Source organism: Elephas maximus, chromosome 2 (assembly GCF_024166365.1).
Source record: "Elephas maximus indicus isolate mEleMax1 chromosome 2, mEleMax1 primary haplotype, whole genome shotgun sequence".
Lineage (NCBI taxonomy): Eukaryota > Metazoa > Chordata > Mammalia > Proboscidea > Elephantidae > Elephas > Elephas maximus.
The window spans coordinates 152,796,556-152,813,905 of record NC_064820.1 but is presented as its reverse complement, the minus strand read 5'-3'; the positions used below and the strand labels follow the sequence as shown (position 1 = coordinate 152,813,905).

The window sequence follows — 17,350 nt, the reverse complement described above, 5'->3', positions numbered from 1 at the left end:
GTGCCAGGTGCTCTGCTCATTCCATCTTGTTTCATCCTCACAATAGCCCAAAGAAGTAGGCACCATGGTTCTCCCATTTCATGATGAAGACCCTGAGGCTCAGAGCAGCATGGGGCAGTGACTGATCAAGGTCACCCAAGTTGTGAATGTGGAGGTGAGACTGAAATCCAGGTTGGCCCAACTCTAGAGGCCACCCAGCTCCCCCTTGCACCACCTGTGCCAACGCAAGGGTTTCAGGAGTCCCGGGCCTGGGGACTTGGGAGTACCAGTCACCGGATATGTGGGTGTCTGTCTGTGGGGAATGAACCTACCCCTGCCTCAGAGAATTTGCAGAGCAGATTCCTAGCCATTTCACAGACAAAGAAACGGAGACCAGAGAGGGAAAGTAACTTGCCATACAGCACAAACCCAGGGCCATCCCTCAGCAAAATAACCCTGACTCAGTGATGCTTAATGAGCCCTGATCCAAGGCCGTGCCATGCCTGATGGCTAACTGATGGGGGCGGGGTATGTCACAGTGGCTGCCCCATGGATGGAAACAGAAATACCTCCAGCTCAAGTGTACTTTCTCAACACATCCTTGCAGGCCTCCCTGGAGAGAAGAAAGGAGCCCCTAGAAAGATGGGGTAGGGGGTAAAGGGTGGAGAAGGTATGTGACCCTGGACCAGGTTCCTAGGTGGCTCTCACAAACCTGGTAGTTGAGTTTCCCAGAACTTGTCTGCAGGAAGATCCCCACAGCCCCAAGGGACATCTATGTGCTCCCTAGGGCATCCCCTGGCACCCCCACACCACCCCCCAGTGAATCACTTCCACTCTAGAAGCCAAGGCCAAGGGGGTTTACCCTTCCCAGGCCTAAGGAGTCAGCAGTCCTTTGGCCCTTGGGTCTAAACCTAGGGTGCTCTGAAATTGCAGAGGGCCCTGGGTCAGTTGTGGGGAGGGGGCTCGTTCAACTGAGAACATTACTCATATATAGCGGTAAGGGAGAAGTGAGGGCCCCTCCCTTCAGAAGCACAGGCCCAGGCCATGAAAGGGTCCAACCGGGCTTTAGAGTCAGGGTTCCCATCTCAGCTCTGCAGTCGCCAGCTTGAGTGAACTCTGGCAAGTTGCTCAACCTTGCTGACCCATGCCCTCATCTGTGAAATACAAATGATGACAGCCCCATTCGCCACGGCCCTGCAGAAGACATATGTGAAGCTCCCAGTGCAGGATCAGCACCCAGTAGGCACTCAATAAATGATAGCTGTGTTGTTATTTTTACTGTCGTCAAGAGCAAATGTCAAGGGCAGTTCTGCCCAAGCATGTTGGAAGACCTAGGTTGTGGCCCTAATTCTGTTGTTTTCCTATGGCTCTGAGGTACCCCTTTGTGCCTCAGTTTCCCCAGCCCCAAACAGAGAGCATCCTTCCTGCATTCTAACCTTTAGGATCACGGGGAGATGAGCAAGGGGTAGGAGTCTGAAGGCTACAAAGAGGGCAGCACCCAGATGGCCAGGCATTCACCCCCTTCTCTGACCACAGGAAGACCCCACCTGCACTTCCTGCTAGCCTTTCCTCCCATTTCCCTGGCCCCCCAGCTCTGCCCTCTCTTTGTCACCACTCCTTATATCTCCTGCAGCCCCCTGATAGCTCTACTGCACAGGCAGGTGCCATACCCCTCACCACCCCATGAAGGCCCCATTTGCCACCTGGAAGTCCCTTCTCAAGTCTAATTGTTGTGGCCTTGACATGTAACTGTTGATGACTGCGAGACAAAGAAAGCCTAGCAACTATGGTTGGCTCTCTTCACTTCCTCCCTGACTGTGAAGCCCCCAGGAATGTCCACCCAAGGACCCTGAGTTCCTCTGCCCTGGGTCCAAGCCACTCCCATCCGCTCCTCGCCAGCTCTACTTCACTCTCACTCCTCAGAATTCCCATCTGAGAACAACCCCAGAGAAGTTTAAATTCAAAATATTCTAATTTAGGAGCCGTTGGGGGAGTCCCCCTTTCAGAAAAATTCCAGCTTTGGTGGAGCAGACAGGTAGGGGCGCGGGTGAACTCACCTGGTGATCCAAGTGTGGCAGAGTAAGACTGGTGAGAACCACACCCCAACATCTATTTCAGGTCCTGCAACTTTGAGCCTCATACCCATTTTATAGATGGCAAAAGATCAGAGAGGTTGACAGACGGGCCCATGGAAGCACCCAAGCGAGGTTTGGAACCCAGACCTGTCCAGTTCAAGTCCATGGTTCCTGACTGGCCACTGTTGGTTTCTTTTCCTCGAGAAGCTTCTCAACCACTCTCCTCAACTACTGTCCAGGCCTTTTATGGAGGAACCTTGTATGGCCAGGAGATGGGAGCCCACCTGGGCCCCAGTCCTTACAGCTACCCGCCCCTTGACCCCTGCTAGGCTGTCTCAATCCTGTAGGCCTAGAATTATTTGTAGTCTGGGTATTAAGTGGACTGTGAAAGCCCTTCATGATCACAGGCAAGTCATCCCCATTAGACTCAATTCGCTCATCTGAAAAATGGGTATGCCCCCAACTCTATTCAGTTCATAGAGAGCAGGCCCCAGGGGGCAGTATAGGCTTAGCGGTCCCCTGAAAGCACCCCCCTCCCCCGCTTCAAGCTAGCAGGCCAAGCAGAGCAGCATCCCCTTGTACTCAGGCTGGCTCTGTACCCATTCTGCAGGCCAGTAGACTAAGCACCAGAGGCAAGGGCCAAATTCTGAGTCTCAGGTTGGTGGCTACTGGGAGATGGGGGTAGAAAAGGGGCAATAAGGGCCTTAGGAGCCAAAGGGACAGAGAAAAGCAGGTCCCAGGGTGAGCAGGGAAGGCAGGCAGACATTATCCTGGGGCACAACCCACTCAATCGAAGGGGTCTCATTTGTTCTCCAATCTCTTGCACCTCTAATCTCCCAAGGACCCCACCCCGTGAGTGGGGAACACATCTGGCCATTTGGCACTCCAGGGGAAATTGATTTTCTATGGCATTCTTTCTTGGGTCTTTCCTCTTCTCAACTTCTCTGCATCCCTCTGCATCTACTCCCAACCCACCATTGCCTGGGCCATAGTTCTAGCTACTGGAGGGCAGGTGGGTTTAACACTTTCAAGCCTGATCCTTAGGTCTCTTCCCTCAGGTAAGGCCAAGTCAGTCTGGAGACTAGACTCTACCATCCAGCCCTATTTTACAGAACTCATCTCCACATAGCCAAGGGTTGGGCCTCCTTGGTGTAAGCCTACAGGAGGTATTTGTGTGTGTGCATGTGCACACATACGTGCACACACCAGGCTCTGTTGTGTTGGTGCTCCTCGCTCACTCTATGGCATCATCTAGGTGTGAGCTGTGGCCTGAGGATGACTGTCTGAGCCTGTGACAGGATGGAGTAGTATGTGGGGTCAGTAGGTGTGAGAGTAGCCTCCTCCAAGGGTCTACACTCATGTGTTACAGCATATATCCATTGGCCAATGTGTGTGCCAGTTTGTGTGTACCAGTGGCTGGAGCTGTACAACAGTGAGTGAGTTTCCTGACTGACCATGTTGAAGCTGTGCACAAAGTGTATGTGACCAAGTCTGAACCATGCCTGTCAGTGTATATGCTCAGTCGTGTGCAACTATGCATACTATGAGTGACTATGTCTGTCCTGAGTGTGTGCCCCGGGTGTGCCGTGCATGGAGTGCGTGAGTGCAAGCTCTGCCTGCCAGGCTGCAGGGCCTCGTGGGGGCTGCTGGGGATGGGGTGACTCACGTCTCCTGAGCTAATCCCGCCGCCCGCCACTCGCCCAGCTCACCCTGCTCGGCAGCCGCCGCCAGCGCAAGGCAGTGGGGGGGGGGCGGGGAGGGAAGGCGCAGGCAGACGCAGCAGGGAGGCTGGCTTGATAAATAACCTGCTGCTTCCCCAGGACTCTGAGAAGGGAAGGCTACATGAGGAGGAGGAAGAGAAGGGAGGTGTGGAAGGCAGCTCTGGGCCCCCAGGCTCCGGCTGCCCTGGCCCCCACGGCCCAGGCTGCAGCTCCGGTTCCTGTTTCATCGAAACCTGAGCTGGGAAAAGCCTATCGGGTCATCTTGCCTGTCCCGACGGCCGCCAGGCCCAGGCAAGCTGCCCCTCAGGGGACAAGCCCGCAGCCTGGCTGCCCAGCCAGTTGAGGGGTGGGGGGGTGGGGGTGGATATTTCTGTGCAGACTAAATGCAGCTCAAGGCCTCCGTCTGCACCCGCAAACAGCTGCTCCAGGGGCCCCTGGGCACTGTAGGACTAAATATAGCCCCCCATCCTAGCAAAACCCCAATGTTCACCTCTTCCCATTGGTCCCACCCACATGAGGGTTGGAGAAGGCTGTGGAGCCTACTGTGTGACCTTGGGCCACTGTACCCTCCTCTCTGGGCTCTCATCTATGAAAAATTTAGTACTAACTCTGAGCCCTGCGCTGCCTAAAACATCCTATCAGAGAACAGACTACAAAGGTGGCTAGGTTGGGGTCTTTGTCTAGGGAGATCAGGGCTGAAATTCAGAGCCCTCCCCTTAAGTGACTCCAACCTGCTTCTGCAAAAGAATGGCTGGGGGAGCCCCTCCCCAGCACTTCAAGTGCCTTTAGGCATATAAACATGGCCCCCTCCAACCTGCCTGTTCCTTGCCCAGGCTGGGCAACACCAGGCTCCTCCAATCTGCCCCGGCAGGACCCTGGCCAGGAAACAAGTTGTGCCAAGCTGAGGGGGGGCAGGTGGGGGAGCAGGGGTGGGGCAGGGAGCATGACAGCTGCTATTTCCTGGAGGCCACAGTTGGGCACAGCCCGGATTCCTGCCTGGCTCCATACGCCAACAGTCCACCCAAGAGTCTGTTCCAGGCCAGGTTCTGGGACCCTCGACAGGGCGTCCTTTCCCTAGTGTCAGCATCATCATCAGACTCTGGCCAGGATCACAGCCAGTCCCTTTTCTGCACTGGTACAGGCAGGAAGATGCCCTGTTATAGCCCTCCTTGGACTGGAGAAAGTGGTGGTCTCTACAGGGCTCCACAGGCAGAGGAGGCAGCCCCAGCTTCCCTCTTCCCGCCTGCCCACCCGGCTGCTTCCCCCAGCCCCACTGCTTCAGCCCCACACACACCAAATTCCCCACATGCCTGTATGTCTCTGACAGCTCGCACAAATACTTGGCTGCACAGGCACCCGCTGTTCTGAGCCTGCTGCGCCTCCTCCTCTGCCTTCCCCGGGGGGCTCTGCAGACGCAGCCAGGGATGGGAGGGAAAGCTTAGTGGGCAGCAGTGGGAGAGAGAGTAAGGGTGGGAGGGACCATCCCAATTCAGAAGCACCACCCCCCACCCCCAGGCCTAGGGGGCCGAGGGACCTGGGAGGCCACCGTGACCCAGCTCTGGCTGGGTGGCAGCTGCCGAAGGCCCCGCTGCCCCCCGGAACCTCCCAGGAGACCTTCCGGAGGCCTCCCACTTGCCTCAACCGATGAAACAGCATCTGCTGGTGTGGCTCAGGACAGGGCAGAGGGCATCATGAGACCCCTGGGGATGGCTCTGAAATCTGGACTGCAGCCCAGCCCCTCCTGGCAGTCCTGGCCCCCCACTACAGGCCCAGCTTAAAAGCATAGGAGGTGTGTTCCTGCTTTCCCGCAGTGTAAGGGGCACACCCATCCAGTTGCCAGGCATAGCTGGGGGCCTTGTCTGCCCCCAACTGCTCTCCTTCCTGCTGGCCTTGCCACCATCCCAGGAGACCATGGAGGAAACACTTCCTGACAACGGCTGGGATTTTCCGCTGGACACTGCCTCGCTTACCTCCCCCCACCTCATTTCTTCTCCCAGAGCCAGCCCTTAGGCCAAATCACACCCCCACCCCATGTGCAGTCAAGGAGCCCCCCTCCACCACCGCCATGTCATTTGCCTCAATCAGCATCCCCAGCATCCACCACATATCCAGGCACACTAGACACTGAATGCATGTCCTTGTGAAATAACCCCCTGTATTTTTTCTTTTTATTCTGCAGATGGGTCTGCTGAGGTCACAGAGAGCTAGGCCTCCCATTTAGTGTTTTTCCTGAAGAAGACTCTGACTGCAGGTCCCTTCTGAACCCTTTCACCTCCCACCATATTTTCTGTCCTAGGAATCAGTTTCACTCCTCCTGACTACTAGAGGTATTAGGCTGACTCCAAGCAGAACCTCCTGGTGCTCTGGCTCCAAATGCCCAGCTGGCTATCCCAGCCCACTCTCTCAACTCTCCCACAGCCTAACGGTGGTCTCGAAGAGTCCCCCAATTCTAGCCTCTGCGAAGGCAGACTGTGGGGAAGAGCCTCCTTCTCCCCATTGCACAGATGGGGCTGCTGAGGCCCCCAGGGGAGGGGGAAGCTGCCCGTGGCCATGAGTCAGAGGGGGAGCTGGGAAGCCGCCCGGCCTGCCGGCTGTTGCTGGAAGCAACAGCCTGCATTTCCTCCTCACGCTGGTGCCTAGGGAAGCGTGGGCAGCAGGCTGGGGCGGGGGGGGGGGGCACTGCCATGAGGACCGCTCCTGGCTCCTGTGTCTGCAGGCCAGCGGCATCCTCTTGCCACCTGACTGGACCCACAGCATACTCCCTACCTGGGCTGAATCTCCAGAGAGGGGGCAGGCTATAGGCAGAACTGGCATTTCTGCCTGTGCTCATATCACTTGAGGGTACCAGGCTGGCTCTGTGACCTTAGGGAAGTCCTTCCCTCAGAGCCTCAGTGCCCCCTAACATCAAACAAGGAGACCGAGTCAAGACAATTTACACTTCCTTCCAGCAATAAAACCCCACGGTTCTGTGCTTCTAGACTCCCACCAGGCCAAGAATCCTGACTCAAGAATTCCTCCACTCAAGCATTCTATGCTTCTAGAATCCTGTGACTCTAAAATTTCTAGGCCACCAAGATCTGACACCTCTAGGAAGGCAAGGGAGCTATTGGGAGTCATGATTCACAGCCCACTGGCCTAGTTAACCAATTTCCCACCTAGCTTAGGAGGAGGTGAGTCAGGAGGGGGAAGGGTTGGGTCTCTCATCAGGATTAACAGGAACTGGTCACGGGGTTGTGGGAGTGGGATAGGGGGCTACGGGCCTAGAGATGGAGCTGGTCTAGCCCTGGGTGACAGGCTATCTCCTCGCACATCAGACACTGACACTGTAGACATCAAAGAAGCCCAGTTCACGCACTTCCCTAGGGGAGCAAGAGTGCGTGAGTGGGGGTTTGAAAGCCTGAGCCCCCACCCTGCAGCTCAGAGGGAGCGCAGGTGTCAGGTCAGGGCTGGTCTTCCCACTTCTCAGGTTCCAAGCCAAGCTCCACGCTTCATCTTCCTGTCTTCACCACCCACTGCTTCCTCTTTCCCGCCACAGCCACTCTACCTCCCAGACTCCCAGGCCAGCCGCAGCCCAGGCCAGCTGGAAGCTATCCAGGGCAAAGGCTCCTAAGCCCATTTGACTGATGAAAAAACTGAGATCCAGACAGAAAATATGACTTGCTCCAAGTGTTTGCTCCAGGAACCTGTTGGTCTCTGGCCACATCTCTCAGCCTTGCCCCCTCCCCATCTCACTTGCAAAAATCCTCCACAGGGCCAGTGGGTCTCCACATACCTGTCTGTCCACCAGCACATCCCCCATTCCAGTGTCCCCTGAGAGAGCTCCCCTCCCACAGCCACTCATCCATTCACCCAACTAGCCAAATTATCCATCTTCCCACATGCTAGGTCCCTTGCCAGGGGCTAGAGGAGCCTCACGGAGTCCTTTCTGTTTGCCAGGCAGTATGGAAGGTACCGGGAACACCACATGCAGACCCAAGCCTGGCTCCCCTCACAGCGTTCACAGCCCAACAAGGGGTCCGGAAATCCCACTTGTCAATGGCAAGTCATAAACTCTCCAAGCCTCAGTTTCCTCACCTATATGTGTGGATGCTAACAGCATCCAACCCAGTGAGCTACAGTCGGGATTAAAGGAAGTGAATAAGGTGAACAAAGCACCTGCCCCCAGTAAGGGTTTAGAATGAGTTAGCTAGTATTATAACCATTGTTACGATGTATTAGTATAGTAGTAGTAACAATTGGGAGACAGCAATTAACTACAGCAGCAGCTAAAGCTCTTCTAAGATTTAGTTGGTGCCAGGCACTGAGGGTACGGGCAAGAGGCACTGAAACATCCTGCAGCAAGCCTGGCTCAAAAATTCCTATGATGAATGAGGCAACCAATGACACGAGGCACGGCCCCGCCTCCAAGGAGGGTACAACCCTGCGTGTGTTCATGAGTAAGGGGATCTTTCTGAACACGTGTATGTGCAAGCACTTAGGTGTATACATGTTTGTGCGCTGGTATGAGGGACCTGAGGGGTCTACCAAAGGGTGAGTTATTGGGGTAGAGGCAGCAATGCAGGGAACACAGTTCTTCAAGCCCGCTCAGGCCCCCCACTCCCCACCCCTACCCACCCTTCCGCCACTGGCGCTGAGGGGACTTTGGCAGGAGCAGGGGCCAGGCCCAGTGGGGAGAGGCCCAGGAAGATGCTTTGCATAGTTCTGGCCACCAGATTACAGGCTTAGACCAGGCCCCTGGGTGGGGGTGGGGGGTGGGAGCTAGGGGGCACCAGGTGCTACCCCACAAGAATCAGAACCCCAGTGCCTGTACTTTATGTTTGAACTTGCATGGCACACAAGTGTTCCTGTTGGCAGGCTGGGCAAGTCCACGAGGTCAGGGGAGGTCACGGGCATGGGAGGGAATGGTGGGCCCAAGGGCCATGTGGGGTCTGCCCGACAGAGGAGGGCGGGTACAGGGCTCCCCCGGGGCCACCGGGCAGGCCTGGCTCTGCCCTGCTGGGGCCAGCAGCTGGAGGGGAGTAAATATAGAGCGGGGCGTCCCAGCCACATTCCTGGGAGGCCAGCACGGCCCGCCTGCCTGCCACTCTAGGCAGAGTGCAGCAGCCAGGGCCCAGAGCCGCCACTGCCCTCTTCCCAAACAAACAGAAAAATAAATAAAACCAGCTCTCTCAGCCGACACAGCTGGGGGGAGGGCAGGAAGGGGTGGACCCTGGGGGCGGACAGGCAGGCGGACCAGTTGCCGCGTTTCTGTTCCGTTGGGAACGAGGAGGCCAACAAAAGAGGAAAATGGAGGAAAAGGGCAGGGAGATGGTCAGAGATGTCAAAGAAGGGGGGAGAATCTCTAGGAGAGACAGAGGGTATGAGAAGTAGAGGTGTGGGGGAGGCAGGTCACGAGCGACAGGGAGGGTGTCATGGGCAGGCACAGTGGGGGCCAGTTGGGGGGAAGGCAGAGGCAGCTTGTGTGTCAGTAATTCATCGATAGGCATGCCCTGGAGGGGGGGCCGGCAGACAAAGGGGGTCGTGTGCGCTGGGGCAGGGGGTTGGCTTGAAGGGCCATGAAATATTAAAGACCCTAGGCCAGTGAGTGACAGAGGTCACAGCAAGCAGGAGACTAGCCAGGGAGCGGTGGGGGACCTGAGACAGAGAGCTGCTTCCCCACTTCTGGCCGGGCCTGCTCTCCCCACCTCCATCAGAGCCAGTCTGCCCAGATCCCCTCCTGCTGTGGCTCCTTTCTGTCTTCCTGTTGTAGATAGAAAGGACAGGCTGAGGGGTAAGGAGGGGCCATGGGGATTAGTGATGGGAGGGAGACCTTTGCGGGTCCCTCTTCTCTCTGGCTGATCTGTGCTCAGTCGGCCTTCCAGAGCTGCCAGCCACCCTAGCAAGGCCAGGAGGCCTGTCAGCATAGCAACTGCCAACGGCGCCTCCTGGGGAAGGAGAGCGTAGACACTGAGCTTCCCTTTCCCAGAAAAAAAAATCAGCCAAGCCACCACTTTCGGCAGAGGCCTGGGGGAGGGAAGGCTGTGCCTCCTGGCTCAGCTGAACCAGAGAGTCAAGGAGCAAGCGAACCAGCAGGTCATCCCCCACCCCCTCACCCCACCCTGGCCCCATCACCAGCCACATGACCTTGGCCAGTCCCCTTGGCCCTGAGCCTGTGTCTTCACCAGCCTTGCCCCACCCCAGGCTTGGTGTGAGGAAAGCAAGAAGTGGGCAAATAATATACTGAAAATCTGCTATGGGCAGTTGGGGACAAGCACCTGCATGCATTATCCCAGATAATCCTCCCATGCCCACTGTGAGGTCAGCCCTACCATTGTGCCCATTTCACAGACGGGAAAAGGGAAACTCAGAGGGGCAAAGTAAAGGTCACACATCTGGTAATCAGCAGAGCAGAGACAGATGCCAAGTGTGAAGTGTTCTTTTCTTCCTATTCACTGGGGAATATGAAGTCCTTGCCAACTTTTATTGAATGCTGACTATGGATGAGCCCTGTGTCCATCTGAAAATGGTCTCGTGAGCCAGGCACTCTTACTGTTCCATTTTAACGACACGGAAACTGAGGTTCACAGAGATAGTGCAATCTGTCCAAAGGTCACACATCCAGTAGACAGTGACACAGCCAAGATTTGGAGGCAGTCTGATGGACTCTAGAGCCAGTGCTTATATATACTTGTGTGGGTGGGGGGTAACGGAGTTAGGAGAACCCTGTAGGAGGGCAGCTCAGTGGTCCGACTGAGCCCCAGAACAAACGACATGAAAAAGTCTGATACAAGGTCACAGTTGCTGTGCTGGGTGATGGCCAGCAAGTGCTAAGTGCACAGGAAGAGGGCAGTCTGTGGGGAAAGGGGGAAGGTGGTGTACAGGGGCCTGGCCTACCCAGAGCACCAGTACCAGGTAATACAAGCCCCCTACCCCATCCCCTCAGGATGGAAATAGTGACGCTGGCCCAAAAAAGGCCAGTGGGGTCCTGTCCCCTTGGTCCCCAGGGTTCCATCCTGAGCTCCCAGGCCAGTGTGCCAGGAACGAATCACCCCTCCAGAGCCCCCCAGTGCTGGCAGAGGGGGTGGCTGGATCCCCACCCTCCCAGGCCCTGTGAGCCCAGAGGGAGGCCAGCATCAGAGGCAGGAAATGAAGAAGAATTTGCGATCTAATTGAGCTGGCGGAGGATTAGGCAGCAGAATGCAATTACAGGGGCTGGAGCAAGGCCAGGGGCACTGACACCCTGAGATGTGGCCTGGCCTAGGTGACTAGGCCCAGACAATCTCTGGCCAGAGACACTCAGCCTAGAGGGCAGGCAAGGGTTGGGGCCAGACTGCTCCTTAGCACACACAGGGCTGCAGGGTTCCAGCTCCACATGATACCCAGAAGCAAGAAATCTTCCTGGGAATTATCCCCAGAGAACGGCCCTGTGGACACACATATGGAGAGCACGCAAACAGGTGCAACCCTCTCACAGGCTCTGCTTATGTGCTCATGTTCCTAGGTAAACCCCACATATGCACACTCCATGGGGACAGACTTCCCAACCTGTAGACACGGCCCTAGCCCTTTGCTGCTGCGGGCTCCGTCAAGGGGAAAAAAAAAAACACCAAACAACAGGAGAAAAAAACCCCATGACCTTAAAATCCTTTTATTCCCGTAATCACAGGCTGCCATCACTGTGGATACTCGCTGTCACCCTGGCCCCAGCCTGTCTCCCTCCAAGGCTTCCAAAACTCCCAGCAGGCAGGCAGGCAGGCAGATCAGGCAGACAGGGAGGCTGCCCAGCTACTGCCAGGGAAGGGTGGGGAGGGGAAGGACCAGGTGGGAAAGGTTTGATGCTTTACACACACACTCAACACCTCAACCAATGAGGGAGAGACTCAGAAAGACAGACTGGCAGACAGAGATACAGACAGAGAAATCCACAGACACAAGCCACGGAAGATAGACTGACAGAGAACACTGCCCACACCGCCCAGATATGCCCACTCCCAGATTCACACACACATTCAGAATTCAGATACACACCACTCAGGGAGTCAAGACACTCCCAGATTTACAAGCATACACAAAACACACACACCCCAAAACTCAAGTACGTATGACTCACAAAATACATGCATTCCCCCAGATTCACAGAGACATATCCGACTTTCAGATATACACTCCCAGGTTCACAAACACACATGTACGCACACATCACGCACAGATACACACACTGCTAGATACACGGGTACACATGCCTTGGTTCACAAATGCATACTTGACTCCCACACTCCAAGACACACACACACAACACAGAGATCCACAGATACAGATGCACAACTTATAGATACACATGTCCAGAGTCATAAGCACACACACCACCCAGACTCCCACATCCCTGACCAACAGACTAGTACCCACACACAGCCCCACCTGTCTGCTGACACTGCATTTGACTTTAGGGCAGGTGGAGCGGTTGGAGATTCTTGGGTCTTTGTAGGGGCAGTCCTTTCCTATTGCCTGCATCCTAGGAGGGTGAACTCACAGTTGAGGGAGAATTGAGGAGGAAGTAAGAGAGAATGCAGAAAAAAACTTTAGTGGGATATTCTTGTTGGGCAGTAGCGCGTGAGTAACCAGGGAGGCTTTTTGTGGTCTGGTGAGCTCCAGCTATGAGTGAGAGTTAACTATTAATACTCTTATCAAGGGCAGTACGTACGCGCACGCACACACACGCGCACACACACACACACACACGCACGCACGCACACACACGGCTAGGATGCCACGGGCTGGTGGGTATAAGAGAGGGAGAACCCCAGAAAAAGCTCCAATCAGCGCCCAAGGGGGTGGGACAGTAGGCGGAGCTTCCACCCTGGGCCTACCTCCAGAGCAGGAACTAAGGGATTCGTTTCTACACCCCAGAAAGGGTAGGGACTGACCACACAGTAGGTTCTCACAAGTACATATTGGGCCAATGAATGCATGAATTACATGTAAAGAGTGAACAATAATAACAGTAATAACAATAAGCGCCCCCATCCTTGGCCAACTAAAGCATGTTCCAGAGAAGGGGTTAGAGGGCAAAGGCCAAAGGGACAGCCACTCTGGGGCAGCATGCTTAGGGAGTTAGTTCTGACTTAATTGTCATCCCATTTATCAGGCCTGTATCCGGTCACCTGTATCTCCCTCAGTCCCTTCACCTCATCCCACACGCCGGAAAGCCAGTTGACCTCAGCCCATTCCACACCGTTTCCACCTTCCCAGGAACACCCCAGTAAGCTTTATAGGTATAGTCCATCCTCCTATAAATAACTAGGTGGGGTCTTTAAGAAGGTGGAGTAGTTAGTTCCCAGAGACTTCCTTCCTTACCCAGATGCAGCCCTTCCACACTCCTATGGGCATTAGTTTCACAGTGGCCAAATGGGTATAAGGCAGACAAAAAGCTCTACAGAGGCAGCAAGGAGTTCGGGATCCCAGTGGGAGCCCACAAAACACAGAACAGTGCCGGCCTGGGCCTTGGATGCAGAATCCTCCCCTCCCCTTCCCCCACCCACACCCACCCTAGCCAAGCCCAGCCTGTGGACATTCCAGGCCTCACATGATAAAGACGAGGCCGCTGGCCCACGGGTAAGTCAACAGGCTCTGTCGGGGGAGAGATAGGAGGCCTAGGCCTGGGTCACCTGCTGAGCCGGGAAAATAGCCTGGACCAAATACACACATAAATAAGACCCCAGCCGACAGCCAGCCAGCCTAGGGTCTGTCTTCTGCAGAGGAACCTCGGTCCCCACCTTGGAAGAGGGGGTGGCATGGGAGAGGAAGGCACAAGCCCCACTAGGGGCGTCTCTGGGAGAGCCCCAGCTCCTGCCAGGACAGGGGTGGGGGGTGCGTTTCTACCAAACCCCTGGTGATTGAAGATTCATAGGCCAACCTCCCTCAGCTATTCCCACCCCTTCCTAGGGCTTAAATCACACGACACCCCCCCCCTCCTTTCCAAGGAGAGAGGACAATTTCCGTTCTGGGAGGGGGGTGACAGCTGCAGAGCGGGCCACTCCCCCCCCCCTTCACCTCCTGCTTGAGTCTCATCCAGGGAAACTGCTAAATCAACACTACGCAGTTATCGGCAGCACTAGCCTCAGTCTCCCCATACAGCTCTCAAAAAGAGATCTGGGAAGGGGCTTCGGGTCCCAGTTCCCGGGGTTTCCAGTGGCGGCTGGAACCCAGGGTAGCGGGATTTTTCGGGAGGAGGATCAGCTCAAGCTTAAGCCAATACATCCCCTAAAAACGTCTAACTAAATCCTCCCAATTGTAAGGACGGACGCCCCCCGCCCCCGCGGGCCGGGGCAGCTGAGGTGGCGCCGGGCGTTCAAATCGCGCTCCAAACAAGTCCGCTCGCAGCCCCCGCCAGGCGGCCCCAGCGGAAAACTTGAAAGGGACTCTGTTTGCCGGCGGCCCTGGGGCGGCTCCGGCGGGGGCGAGGGCTGAGCGATCACACACGCCCCCTTCTCCAGCGTTTCCTGGGCCAATGCGGGGGTGGGGGCGAACTGGGCCCACCACAAAACCAAGGACTCTAAAGAGAACCCAAAACGAAGGGATGGGCGGGCGGGAGGGCAGGGGGCGGGGGAGGTAGGCGAGGAGGTTCAAGATGTTGGGACCCTGGACCTCCCTTCAACCCCCTCCCCCCGTAATCCGAAAATGCGGCTCTCAGACCGCCCAGGGTCCAGGGGGCAAAGTAGGGCGCGGCTGCCAATCTTCTAGACCCCCGTCGCAGGGGGCGTGGAGAGGGAGCGGGTCTTTCCAGATGAGTCACTACAGAACCCCCCAAATCTGTCGGTGCGTCTTCGCAACCCTGGGGCACCAGCCCAACTCTGCGCACCCCTTCCCATTCCCGTCAGGAAAAAAAGCGATCTTGCTCCCCCATTGGGCGCTTCAGCTCTTCTGACAGGTTCCGTAGGTGGCCCCCCATTTAAAAACCGGGGTCACTCAATTTCTGTAGATCCTACAAATAAACAAAGCCAGGCGCACCCCGCGCTCCCCGCCGGAAAGCAGCCCATTCCGGGCGAAGACAACTTCCCCCAGTGAGAAAATTAACACATTCCTCTCGGGGTGGTTCAGCCCTTCGCTTCGGGGATGCGCAGGGGAGGGGCGCTGGGGGGTCCGAACTTCAGAGGTAAATTCGGGGCCAGGGCAGCGTGGTAGAAGTCTGGGACCCACCTCCTTCCAGCTCCGCAGCTAGGGGAACACCCCCATTCTCTCACCCTGGCCTTGCACACTGCTTGGCCCATGCGGGGCTCGGGAAACAGTTCGAAAGACTCTACAAGGCAGCGGAGGAAGGGAAAGGGAGGCCGCGGGGCGCGGTGGTGGTGGGGTGATACTTAAACGGGGAAAAAAAAGGTCAAACTTGAATAGCCCGCCAGGCACCCCGCGGGCAGCGGGGGCGAGGAGCTGGAGGAAAAATGCAGAAGTGGCCGCCGCCTCCTCCAGAGGCTCAGCCACGCGTGGTCGAGGGCGCTCGAAGCAGTTACTGTCGCCCCCAAAACACAAGGCTGCGAGTGGGGTTCTGATGAGAAGAGTGCGCGCCGGAGATATCCAAGCAGTCGCCCCCGCAGGCTGAGCGCCCGCTCAACACAAGAAGGTGAGGACCTGGGGCTCCTGCCGCCTCAGCACCAGCGAGCTGAGGTAATTGGGGAGGGGGCGGCAACCCGCAGGGAGAGCCACGGCCCCACTCCACGGCGCCCAACCCGCCGTCCCCGACCCTAAAACCCCTCTTTTTGTCTGAACTCAGTGATCTGCGACCGAGCAGACTGCGGCTTGGGGATAGCAGCGACCGCCGAGCGATCACCGGCGCTAGGGCTCCAGTCCCGGGGCTCCGGAGATCAGGCTACTAGAGCCCCCCACTCCTCCCAAACACGGGCCCCTCCTTCCCTATCCCTGGCTCTCCGCACCTGAACTTCGGGGGAGCCCGCGCCGCCAAACTTTCCGCCGACTTGCAGCGAACTCCGGCCCCGGCCGCGCACCGGGCCCCGGGGGAGGAGAAGGAGGGAGGCGGGGAAGGGGAGGGGGCCAGCCTCCGGGGGGGTCGGGGGAGGGCCGTGGCCCGACACCTACCGTCTCTCGGAGTCGTCCAAGCCGCCAGCGCCGCCGCCGCCGCGAGGCCGAGGGGGAGGGGCGGGGCAAGGAGCTGCGCTCCGCTCCGGGCACCGCCGCCGCCGTGCGCTCCGCTCCCGCGGTGCCCGGGTCCGGGGCTCGAGTCGCGCCGCCGCCGCCGGCCCAAGGCGGGGAGGGGGGGGAGCCTGCAGCACCTGCCCCTCCTCCCCCTCCCCGCGGCCCAAATTAAAAAACAACAAAAAGCAACTAATCACCCCCGAGCCGAGCGCGGCGCGGCGGGCGGAGGGCTCAGCGTGCGGCGTCCGGACTCAGCAGGCGGCGCGCATGGCCAGGCGCGGGCTGGGCAGGGCTGGGACGCGGGGCCGGCGTCGGGGCGCGAGGCTCGGCCGCTTTTCTGGCTCGGCTCGGGTGTCTGCTCTCGCAGCCGCCTATGCTGCCGCCAGTGCCGCCGCCTCTACATCCCCGCTCAGGCTCCGCCGCCTCTGCCGCCGCCGCGCGCCCGCCCGGGCAGGAGCTCTGAACGCTGCCCGGAGGCTGCCGGCAAAACCCGGACCGGACTCTCCGCTCCGTCCTCTTCCCCCCTCCCACCTTGGCTCCCCTCCCTCCTCCCTCCGCCTCTCTCCCAGCGCAGCTCTGGCCACTTGGACGCCGCAGGCTCTGAGACCGGAGCCGCAGCCGTGGCGTCTCGATTTTCCCGCGTGCTAATGAGATCGGCCCAGGCTCGGATCCCCCGCGTGCCCGGTCTTCACCTCTTTTTCTGCAACTTTACAAAAAAATGAGGACCTCCCGACTTTTGTGAGGGGTGCCTGGGCTTGGAAACGCACCTTCCGGGGAAATCCGCCATCTCCCTGGCCCCGTTCTGGTGGGACGCAAAACTACCGGGACCCGGAGGGAAGGTTTAGCCGCGCCCCTCAGCCAGGTGCGCGTGTAGCGGGAGACTCTCAGCCGACAGATCGAGGAGCTAGACGCTAATTCAAAGACCCCGCCCTTCCCAGAGCGCTTTCTGGGTTCAGTGGGCGCTAGGTCCCCGGGAGAAGAGGGGCGGAGATTCTTGTCCCCATTTCACAGATGGGGAAACTGATCTGAGAAAGAACGTTTTGCCTCCTATGCAGGCGTCAGCCCAAGCTTTGAGTCCTACGGCTACTGCGACTAGATTGTGGTGCCCTGAGACCGTGGTCTACGAGCTGAGCCTGAAACAGTGCCTAGCACAGAGCAGCACTCAATAGATAACTGGTTGAAAGAGAGGAGACCCAAGCCCTGCCAAGTAGGCACCCAGTGGGGACAAATTTGGGCCCGCGCATCTTCACCCTCACTCAGTGCCCTCTCATCTGTCCAGCTCGGATTAATCCTAAGGCTGCGGATGTTTTCTTTTACCCACCTGGGGCGGGGGAAGGGTATAGGATGAGCTTTGGGCTTCCATAATTCCAAATTGTAGATAATTCCAAAGTGGAAGCTTTTTCCAGTTCTCTGGAATTCATGGAGGCGGGTTTATGCAGTGAGGCAGAC

At 57.5% G+C, this 17,350-nt stretch overlaps 1 protein-coding gene across 4 annotated transcripts in view; it reads right to left on the bottom strand.

The window, feature by feature from the left end:
• Nucleotides 1–16,739, bottom strand: part of CXXC5 (CXXC finger protein 5) — a 35,098-nt gene extending 18,359 nt beyond the window's left edge. Inside the window, exon 1 of one of the 4 annotated variants that reach the window (XM_049873790.1) lies at nt 16,669–16,739. The gene's annotated coding sequence lies outside the window, so the exon portion shown is untranslated. The other 3 variants (XM_049873788.1, XM_049873789.1, XM_049873791.1) reach the window with 3 other exon arrangements.
• Between the last annotated feature and the right edge of the window lie 611 nt (nt 16,740–17,350).